The sequence below is a fragment of the Miniopterus schreibersii genome (genome assembly GCF_964146895.1).
Source record: "Miniopterus schreibersii genome assembly, chromosome: 12".
In the NCBI taxonomy this organism is placed as follows: domain Eukaryota; kingdom Metazoa; phylum Chordata; class Mammalia; order Chiroptera; family Miniopteridae; genus Miniopterus; species Miniopterus schreibersii.
This window is the reverse complement of record NC_138112.1, coordinates 70,560,063-70,571,068: the sequence shown is the minus strand read 5'-3', so window position 1 is coordinate 70,571,068 and position 11,006 is coordinate 70,560,063. Positions and strand designations below refer to the sequence as shown.

General features: G+C 57.0%; 1 long non-coding RNA gene across 2 annotated transcripts in view; it reads right to left on the bottom strand.

Annotated features, from left to right (window-relative positions):
- Window positions 1–1,374: 1,374 nt before the first annotated feature.
- The window catches only part of LOC308565371, a 44,096-nt gene continuing 34,464 nt past the window's right edge, over window positions 1,375–11,006 (bottom strand). The window contains exons 3-5 of one of the 2 annotated variants that reach the window (XR_014000034.1): window positions 10,122–10,266; window positions 8,097–8,195; window positions 1,375–3,268 (exon numbers count right to left, since the gene is read on the bottom strand). This is a non-coding gene — a long non-coding RNA (uncharacterized lncRNA). Of the gene's footprint in view, window positions 3,439–8,096; window positions 8,196–10,121; window positions 10,267–11,006 lie in introns of both variants that reach the window. The other variant, XR_014000035.1, reaches the window with a different exon arrangement.

Sequence of the window (11,006 nt, the reverse complement as noted above, 5' to 3'; positions counted from 1 at the left end):
CGGGCTTCCTGGTGTCTGTCGGCGGTACGGGGTCGGAGCAAGGCCGCCGCACCCAACCCGGGCCGGGGACTCGGACACGGGCAGCAGCCACCGGCGCTAAAAAGAGATGAAAGCAATTGCGGCCGGATCCCGTTGCGGGAGGTGGCTGTTCACTCTGGCTTCGCGGATCTTCCATTGATTGTTGAAGAACAGTGTCGAACAAAAAGGGTGGCAGGGTGTGCCCCGGGGGAAAGGAAAGGAGGGCGCAGCGGAGTGCGGGGCTTTACCCGCGGGGGGGGGGGGGGGCTGCGAGCTTCGCGGAGCGCGGGAGGCGGGCTGTCACCCAACAAGGGGCACTAACGAGAGGCACTGGGAACGTTGACGAGGGTAGAATCGTACTTCTGTGGCCATTTAAAGAAAGGCCCGGACTGTGCAAAAGGAAGGGTTTCAGCAGCCAGGGAGGTCTGCCCTGGCCCTGGGCTTCAGCCCGCGTGTGTGAAGTGGCAGGGTAGTCCTGGGGTGGGGCCTTGCGCCTCTAGTTTCCCGCAGCACCGAGGTTCTGTGGTGCTTTGAAGGGCCTGCCCCTCTGGCACTGGCTGCAGTGAGGACACATTTGTCTCGGGCCCCTTGCCCTCCAGCTCCTAACCTGCAGTTGTGAACCCCACTTTGTTCCCCCTTATCCCTGCCCTCATCTCCCCTCCCTCACCAGGCTTCCTTCGAGCACCCAGGGAGGTTATTCTTGCCTTCCAGAGGGACCGGGGTAAATGGTACCACGTCTCTGCAGGCTTTTAGGTCAGTAAACTGGGACTCATCCTTGACCCCACCCTCCCCTCTCCCTACATATTACAATTTTTTTGGCAAGCCCTGACTCCTGCCTCCCACCCAGATGACAACTTCAGCCTTCCTCTTCCATCTCCCAAACCATCACCCTGGCTTAGGACACCACCATTTGTCACCTGGAGGACTGACTGTGGGAGCTCTCTGACTGGTCTCCTGCCTACAGCCTGTCTCCTCCAGTTCACTCTCTGTACAACAGCAAGGTGACCTTCCTAAAATGTCAATCATGTCACACCTCTCCCTTGTTTAGACCTTCCAGTGGTCTCCAGCTACACTTCCCATAAAATCAAACTTTTTACCCTGAACCTGCAGGAGCTGGCCCAGTCCCCTTGTCTCACCTCCGGCCTTCCCCTGTGGCCCGCCAGCTCTCTGAGCCCGCCAGTCCTTCTCCATCTCAGGACCTCTGCGTGGCTATTCCCGCCTCCTGGGGTGCTCTTCCCTTTCTCACACGCTGGCTCCTCTTCCTAGGGTGCTCTCTCTGCCCCCTCCCCATGTGCCCCCTGCTCTCTAGCTGAGCCCTTGCTCTGGGCTATTCAGAGCACTTAGCACAGCTCATTACTCCACACGGTGTACATTTATTTAACGGTTGCCTTCCCCACTGGTATGTAAGCTCGTGGGCACAGGGACGGTGTCTGTGCTGTTTGTTGCTGAGGCCCTGTGCCTCACACAGGGCTTGGTCCTCAGCAGGTGATCAATGCATATGTGTTCAGTGGATAAATGTGTGATCCAGATGAAGATGAGCTGCCTCCAAGTCACTCTTGGCATGGCCCTCTGCCCACAGCCGCACCCTTCCCTGGACAGGAGCCCCCCCCCATTCTGTCGGAAGAACAGAACCTAGCACACCTGTCCTCCTCCTTGCCTTTCTTCCTCGCTGGGTCTGTCCCCCTTTTACCCCAGTGTAACTCAGCACAACCTCACAGCTTCTCCACCTCGCCTCTGCCCCACACCGTTACCTGAGCAGCCCAACCAAACAGGAGACAGACGCCAAAGCTCCCTGGAAGGCCAGGGAAGGAAGCTGCGAATAATCACAGTTGTGTCTGCCCCTGACCCTTAGGTCTGTAGGATCCTGTGGCCTTGAGGTCTTTGGAGCAAGGCCCTGGGGAGAGGGAGACAAATTCTTAAGGACTTTTTCTGTCACACACCTGCCAAAAGTCAGAATCAGCCCTTTTGAGGGGCTCAGACAACAGGAAGGAGCCTAGACTGGGAGTTAGGAGGCCAGGGTTTCTAGTCTGTGCTTCAGCTCGGGTTCGCTGTGTGACTTTGTGCAAGTCCCTCCCTGTCTCTGCAGCTGTTGGTGGCATGAGGTGCTCACTGAGGTACCTCCAGCTCCCCTGTGCCCCGCATCTGGCCACAGCTCTGGAGAGGACAGAGTTGGCTGCCTTGCTTCCTCCAGGCTACGGGCCAGAGGGGAGCTCTCCAGGCGTGCAGTTGGCACAGCCAGTTACGCCTCAGGTCCAAAAGGGAGGGTTCACAGTGGGGCCTCAGCACTGTGGGAAACCCTTCCCCTTCGTGCAGGGGCGGGGGGTGAGTATGGGAATGCAAAGACAATTTGGGATTGGTGCCAGAAGTCAGGAGGCCTGGGGGGAGCTCCGGTCCCACTCAGCCTCAAGCAAGTCATGACCCTTTTCTGAGCCTCAGTTTCCCTTTGATAAAATAAGGGGGTTGTATGAGATGCTCTCTCAGGACCTTTTCAATCCCTAGATTCTGTCTTCACCATACCCCACATTAGAGGTGGCCTCCCACAAGTACGTAAGTATGTGGGAATGGGGCAGGGGGCAGCCAGGGAACAGAGGAAGGTGGTTGCTATTTCAGACTCTTAAAATAATTATCTGTTGGGAAACGTCTTCAGTTCAACCACCACTTCTCACCCAACTGGTTAGGTTTGAAGTCTCTGGGGAGAGCTCAGTAATTCATTCATTCAACACAGAAACACTTTTCTAAGTTCAGTAAAAAGAGCACAGGACACAAATCCCTGTTACCCTGGGCTGCCATTGGACTGGAGAGAAACACGCTAAAGAGCCTCTGGTGAAAGTCTGCTGGGCTGTGCACACACACAAAAATGGTATTTGTGTGGTTATGCTGGGGTAACCAAGAGGGTGAGGCAGCTCTGGGCTGCTGGCAGGGCACTACTTTCCCACCTGTAACTGTTGGTGGTTCACCAGGTGCCAGTGGCACCTGCAGGCAAGTCCTGCCCAGGCCTTTCTCATTCCCCAGCATTTCTCCCAGCAACCAGAGCAAGCTTGGCATGTGGCAGTGGTTTGAGAAGCATGTAATGAATGACTGAAAAGCATAACATTTGAAGTGGTTGCAAGATTGTCCTCAGGTTGTCTGTTGAGGTGGACAGTGGGGTTCTAGGCACCAGCCTGCCTAGGTCTGATTCCTGGCTTCATCACTTTTAGGTTGTGTGAAAATGGACAGGTTGCTGATATTCTCTGAACCTCAGTTTATTCATCTGTAAATTGGAGAAGGAAAGGGCCATTGCAAGGATTAATTTCTTGTTTACACAGTTCTTAGCATATGCTGTCAATGTTGCTATGATGGTCATTGCTGTGTCCTACCACCTCCATCTTGAACCAAGAACAAAATAAATCATCTTATGGACAAAGCCAGGGCGAATCCACACTAGGAAGAGGAGAGGAAAGTGCCTCAGAGAAATCTTAGAGAAAAGGCCCAGAGGCCAGGGACTGGAAAGTACTTGCAGGACTAGGGTGGGGGCAAAGTCAGCCCCAAGGAAGAGGTGTGGGGGAGGCTGTGGCTGTTGCCATGTGCTGGCCCCTCAGTTCTGGGCCCTCGGAGCCCTCTGCCTCATGAGGAGAATGTGAGTCCTCTGTCCTCGAAAGAGGCTGGCATGAGGCAGTGGCTGTGCCTAAAACTGCCAGGCACGGTGCACAGACAAGACCAGATCTCTCCAGTCCACAGGGCAGGAGGGGGAAGGGAGATGGGAGGGATTTTTTTATTTGTTAATCCCCACCTGAGGATATTTTTTCCATTGATTTTTTAGAAAGAGTGGAAGGGAGTGATGGGGGGAGGGAGAGAGAGAAACATCGATGTGATTGGTTGCCTCTGGCCAGGAACAAACCCAAAACCCATGCCCTTGACCAGGAATTGAACCCGTGACCCTTCGGTGTGTGGGGCCGATGCTCTAACCGCTGAGCCACACCAGCCAGGGTGGGAGGGAATTTTTTAAACCCACAGCAGGAATGGAAAGGGGGAAGCTTAGGCTTGTTCACCAAAACCTGGCATGCTAGAGTTACAGGGCCCCCTTGGAGTGCAAGTGAGGTAAGTTTAGGACAAATCAAAGACAGCGTGCTTCACCCAGCAGGGGGGGACACCGATGGAACTCATTACCCCAAGATGTGGTCTCGGCTGGGAATATAAATAGCTTCACAAAAGGTTTAGATAAATCTGTGGATGACAGCTCCATTCATGGGTTAGAAGGGGAAGGAAGCTGTTTGGGGCCTGCTGGCCGGTGGGGAGGCAACTGGGCCTCCCTAAGAGCAGCTCAAGGGACCCTGGTCAGAAGCAGGCTTCAGGCCACAGGGACCCCAGGTGGCAGCGTCAGTGGTCTGGCAGGCTAGAGTCCAGCCTTAATCTGGGGCTCTTTCCTCAACCCCCAATACTCTGGGGAGACAGGCACCACCAGCTCTGGGGAATCCTGGCCCGGCTGTCCCTTTAGGGACCAGCAGAGGGAGACAGACACCGTGCCCAGTCCCAGCTCCCAGACCAGAGCCCGGCTACTCCGCCTGGTAGGGCAAGAGAGCGCCCCTGGGGCCCAGCTCTGTGCCCAAGCTAGCTAGGCACCAGAGGAGGGAGGGGCTTGGTGCAGTGGGGGGCAAGGGGGGCTGGGAGCAAGGTGGGAAGGAGGCCACTAATTAAGAGCAGAGTGGCTCTGAAGCCATCTTGGCCTCTGTCCCAGGAGACCCCGAGTCCCTGGCTGGCAGGCATGGGTCTCTGTAGTTCAAACTGTTCCATGGGGCACATACAGGAGCTTCCGAAAGCTCCTCCCCAGGACTGGCAAGAGTTCCAAGCCAGGTGTGGCGTTTCCCTTTGCCACTCAAACCCTCCCCAGCCCCTCTGGAAGTCTTCCCTGACTTCTCTGTCCGCTGACCTCGTTTCTGCACCACAGCCCTTTATAAACCCTCGTAAGTTCTTGAGTACCTGTCTCATTTAACAAATTTTGTAGCAGTCAGTGGCTGAAACTGACACGTGCTCAGAGCACTGTTGAGGACGACAAGGTGACCTCAGAAAGGTGCCTTTGGGGCCAGGAGGGGTGAGCAAGCTCCTCAGAGACCCAAACCACCCACATCTTGCAGACAGATGGCCTGAAAGCTCAGAACGGGGCTGGTACCCAGCACAGTCAGGATCTGTTGGCTCCTCTCATCCCTTTCGAGCTCACTGTGCCCCGACTGTTGCCCCTTCGCTCCAGCCCTCCTTCGATACAGGGAACACCTGCCAGAGGCTGTGCGGTGCAAGGTCAAATGCTCAGGAGCCGTTTATCACGGGAGGAGAGCTGAGTAACAGCCCCACTCTAGGGCTCCTTGGAGTTCTGTGTCTGTGCCCTGAATCGGGGGGGGGGGGGGGGTGATGGGGAGAGGCTTCAGGAAAGCTGGATCAAAAGGACAGAGAAGACGGCAGACGGGCGGACTCCGGCCTGCAAGGGGACAGTGGCATCATTAGTAGCGGGAGAACAGGGCATGAGAAGATAACTAATGTTTAACATCATCAAGTGGTAAGTGCCGAAGGTTTGACTTGTCACTAGGTTGCCCCTTACTCTGAGGAAGGCACCATTGTGGCCCCTGCTTTATGCAGGAGCAAACTGAGCTGTACAGGGATCCAGTGACTTGCCCAAAGTCCCACTGCTAGTAAAGGTGGAGTGGTCACCCTCAACCGTGTCGGGTCATTCTCCCACCAGTGCAGGCGCTGGGGATGGCAGGCACGGGAGCGGGACTCCCACGCTGTCTGTCTGTCCTCTGGCCCCAGGGCCCCTGCGAAGCCTGGAGGAGGGTGCCTGGTGGGGAGGGAGGGGGGAGCGGGAGGAGCCGGCAGTGACTCAGCAGGCAGGATAAGGATCTTCCAGCCCAGGGAGAGGTAACCCCACTCCTCTGCCAGGGGAGACGGAGTCACGGGCCCGAGGCGTGGGTTGGCCAGGGCAGTGGAACATCCTGGGAGAAAGTGGGGAAAGCTGCTGGCAAGCAAGGGAGGAACTGAGCACGGGGCATCCCTTCTGCCCCTGCCCATGTCACACGCCCATCACCCAGACATCCTTGCAGATGGGAAGTAAAGCCCAGGAAGGGTAGGGAGTGGCCGGCAGCAGAACCCCGTTCCTCTGGGCTTCACAGGGAGCCAGGTGGGTGCGGTGTCCTCCGGGAGGCCTGAGCTGGTCCAGGTGTGGGTGGGGGACGCAGGGCAGGGTAGGGCCCTCACCAAGGTAGGAGGGGCCCAGGGGTTTCCGCTGACGACATGGCCAGCTCAGGGTGAGGCAGGGCCCTCTGGGCTCTTGCCCACTGGAGAGAAAGGGAAGGTGCACGCTCCTGCGCCCTTTCCTCCCCATCCTGCCCTGGGCGGCCCCAGGCCTGCACTTCACACTGGAGAGTTCACGCTGGGTGGTGAAGAGGAGGTGCTCTCCCCAGGGATGGATCCCAGGGGCCTTGTCTGGCCCTGGCAGTTCAGGAGGGGCCTTTGAACCTACCCAGCCCCTCCCTTTGCAGGCCATACAGTCTGGCCCTCAGGAAGCACAGGGACGCCGTAGTCCTGGTTCTGCAGGAGGGTGGTCTTCTAACTCCCAGTTCAGTGCTCAGTTCATAATTCAAACTTACTGCTCCTAGAATCTACAATTCCAGCTGAGGGGACTAAAGCGCTCTTGGCATGGTGCCTCTCACTGACCCAGGAGGGCGATGTGGGGGGACAGCCCAGCATCAGAGTCAATGCTTGTCAGTAGTGTGGGGTGGGCAGGGGAGCCCTGGTTTCTGCTTCAGGCATGGGGACTCTCCCAAGAAACATCTTAGTGTCCTGAAGGGACCAGGCAGGCCAGGTTAGACACCTCAGAGCCAGGGGCTTGGCAAGTCCTGCTGTTTCTGGAGCTGCTGTCAGCACCCAGCCTCTTCTCCTTTCCAGAGTCCCCTGCCTCAGTGCCCCTCCCAGGTTTGCATCTGTGAGGTGTAGTTAAAAAGATATGGCGCTGAAGGCACAGTCCTGGGCTCCTGTCCTGGTTCTACTACTTGTGTGACCTTAGACAGGTGACTTCATCTTACCAAGCCTCAGTTTCCTCACATATAAAATGGGGAGATAACAGTTCCTATTTCATAGTTATTGTAAGAATGAGATGGCCCTGGCCAGTGTGGCTCAGTTGGTTGGAGCGTCATCCTGTGTACTGGAAGGCTGCAGGTTCGATTCCTGGTCAGGGCACATAGCTAAGTTGCGGGTCCGATCCCCAATTGGGGCGCATGCAGGGGGGCAACCAATAGATGTGTCTCTTCTACATCGATGTTTTTCTCTCTCTCTCTCTCAAACAAACAAAAACAACAATAAAACACACAAGAGTCCTGGCTGGTGTGGCTTAGTCGGTTGGGCGTCCCGGGTTGCTGGTTTGATTCTGGTCAGGGAACATGCCTGGGCTGTGGGCTCGATCTCCAGTAGGGGTGTGCAAGGAGGCTCCTTTCCCTCTTTCTCAAATCAATAAAAACATTTTAAAAAATGAGGTGAAATTGCCTATATAAAGCCTTAGTGCATGACCTGATGAGTGGTGAGGCCCGAAGGAGTGACATGTCACCGAGAAACCAGGCACTGTGGCAGGCTGGCAGCAGCCATGGCAGGTTCCTCCCTCTCCTGCCTGCACACAGGTCAGCCTCCACCCCTCGACTCCATAGCCCTTAGGGCTCCTCTCTATGTCCCTGGCACTTGGCATGGAGTAGGTACTCTGGGAATGTCTGGTGAACAAATGAATGAATTGGTGGATGTCCTTACTCACTTCTATGGGCTTCTCTACCACACACTCCTGCTCACCCATCAGGAGAGGATCAGACCAGAAGCCTCCCTGGTTCAGGAATCCAGGAAACTCAGAGGCCAGGGCCCCTACAGTGCCAATCGTTCAGCTGCCTGGGACATGGTGTTGTTGGGGCACCTGGAGAACCTTCCCTGGGGATGCCAGTTATGGGGGGGAAGGTGGGAACCTAGCTTGTTCCCAAGCCGACATCAACTCACCCCCATTCTCTTGGAGGGCAGCTCAGTCACACCTGGTGCCAGCTCTGCCCCCTACCCAGCCACACCCCTTGGGGCCTTACCTGCTGCCCCACCTCCCACGGCAGGGCTTAGAGTCTAGAAGGCCAGAGAGGGCAGCAACGCAGTGTCTTCCTTATCAGCTCACTGATACTCCCACCATCCTATGGGGGAGTTGGGGAAAGGTGGTCATATCCCATTCCACAGAGAGGTCATGATGGGCTTGTCCCAAGGCCACACTGACCAGTTGGAAGCCCAGCATCCTGACTCCCAGCCTAGCCCTCTGCCGCTGCAAGGAGCCCTGTGGGCTGTGCCTGGGGCTACCTCCGTACCTCTGCCTGTGGTTGCCACTGCGCCTCCTGGCATCCAGTCACATTTCTACCATGAAGCTCTACCTCCTCCCAGAGCTCTCCTCCCCTCACCACCCTCTGATCTCAGACAGTTTAATGAGTGTCCCTTGTCACAAGACTGTGAAATTCTTGAAGGCAGGCAGGGGTGGGTTTTCCTCTTCCCTCTGTCCTTTACAGGACCTAGAACCCAGTGGGGGCTCAGGAAATGCCTGCACAGCACACCGAAGACCTGGAGCTCAGGGGAGTGGTGTCCCCTCTAACCTCGGCCCTGGCCCTCCCCCACAGCAACCCTAGATTGTTCAGCATGAAGAGCCACAGGGGAGCAGGAACCATCCTGAAGTCCCCACCTGTGCCCTGCCACCCACAGAAGCCCTGGAGGGGCTATTCCTACTCTGCCTCGCCTTCCTTCCTTCTCCCTCTGATTCCAACAGCCCACTCCCATTCAGGATTTGGAAGACTAAAGGCACAGTTTTATTCCAGCCCCCACCCCAACCCGACTGGCAGCTCCTAGCCAGCTGCCTTTGCCCAGACATGGCAGAGGGGCACAGGCAGCTTGGAGATGGTGCTGATTTTCCCTTTGGCAGTAGGAAAGGGGGAGGGGAGAGGCTTGCCCCCCACTCCTCCGTCCCCCTACCCTCCCACCCCCATGAGGGGAGAGGGCAGGGATACAAGTCCCAACAAGAGGCAGAAGCAGAACACGACTTCCTCAGCTTGTGGGGTCACAGCATCGAGCCCAGGGGCTGTATGTAAAGCCAATTGTCCCTGCACCCACCTGGCCTGGTCCCCATTTGAGAGCTGCAGCCCTTGGTTCCTGCCCACCAATGCTTTCTAGACTCTTGAGATGAACATTTGCAAGGGTGGGGGAGGTGGGGGGCAACATATAAGCTCCCCCTCAACTGCAGAGTCTGTTCCTCTTCTTCCTGGGGCTCCTGCCTCCCCCCTCCTTCCCACTCCCACCCATCTATTTGCCTTTGTGTCTCCTCTTTCCTGTTCTGTCCCTTCTCTTCCCCCCTCCTCTTCCCTCAGCTCCCACCTCCTCCAGCTCCCCTCTCCCCCTCTCTCTCCTGCCCCTCCTCCTCTCCCGCGGTGGGGCTGCTTTCTCCCTGACTCAGCAAGGTGCTTTATAAGGTGCTGAGGGGGCTCAGCCAAATCCAAACCACATTGTCTGTGCAGACACTCACCAGGAGCAGGCTGCAAACCAGGGAGAAGGACCTGAGTGGCTCCCCTCTCCCTCTCCCCTCCCCTTCATGACTCCCTCCCTCTGACACGGTGGCTGCTTGGGGACCTCCTGGCTGGCTTCAGTGCCAGTCACCCACTGGGCATCTGCCTTCTTGACCTTGGCATGGGCATCAAAGATTGTTGGGCTCACTGGCCAAGAATGTCATTGAAACTGCAGCGTTCAGGCTGGGGGGCGGTGAGGGGGAAGAGGGAGGCCCTGAGCACTTTTCAAAAGGGCCCCTCCAAGGCAGGTTTCATCAGAGCTGCTGCGGATGCCCCAGAAAGCCCCCTGCCCCCAACCCCAGGCTAGCTCCCCTTTCCCAGATCTTCTTCTCCTTCAGGAAAACAAGAAAGAAAGAAAGGAGAGGGGAAAACTCACAGCAAAGTCTGTCCCACTGCAGTGAGGTAATTGAAAACAAACTTCTCCCCCCCACCCCTCCCACCCCAGTTCTCCAAGTTCAGAAAAAGGAAGAGCTGCCCTGGGAACCCAGCGCCGGTCATGACCATACCGCCTGCTCTGACCTGCAGGCTGGAGGGGCTGTGGCAGGGCTGGCAGGGCATCCACCTTTCTCTGGGGGCACCAGGGCAGGAGTGGGGGGCGCGGGCTCGGATGCTGTTCCAGAGAGAGGAATCGCTGTCCAGGTCTGGCCCACCATTGCCTCTATCCCTTTGAAACAACAAATAAACAACAACAAAAGCAACTAATTACCAAATGATTTTATTGCTGGTCTGGTTCTAGGGCTCTCAAGCCAGGGAGATCAAATAACTGTCCCCCAAGAAAAGTCATGAAGTGGAGATTTCTGCAGGACCCCAGATGAGAGCTGCTTTCTCTGCACTCTTCCTGGGAGACCCCTACAGAGGGAGGGAGACCCTCCAGGGAGGGTCTAGGGTTACAGGTCCCCTGGGTATCCAAACCCTGCAAGTCCCAACCCAGGCCTGAGGGACAGAAGGAGGGAGAGCACTCCACAGCCAAGTCACCCCTGCCCCACCACCGGAAAAACCAACCACCCCAAACCCACAGGCAGGAGGAAGCCAAGTGTCTTTATGGGGAAGCGCTTCACCAATGGGGTCCGTCCATCGCCTTGCATGGAACGTTCTCGCTGAGTCACCCATGAAGCCCTGGTGTCGAAACTGGTCCCGGTGCCTCGTGCTGATTAATGAACTACGAACCCCCACCCGTGGGCACTCTCCTGGCCACCGGGAGAGTGAAGAACCTGGCGGAGTCGAGGGAAAAGCCCTCGCCCAGCCGGGCAGTGGTCCTGTGGTGCCCTCTCCCACCCCCGCAGGGGGCATTGTGAACTGGTTAGTCACCTGCCCCGCCGGGCGCCGCGCTCAGCGTTTGGAAATGGGACAGGCGGCGGGACAATAGCGAGGGGGGCGGTCAGCCCAGACAAAGGGCAGCAGGAA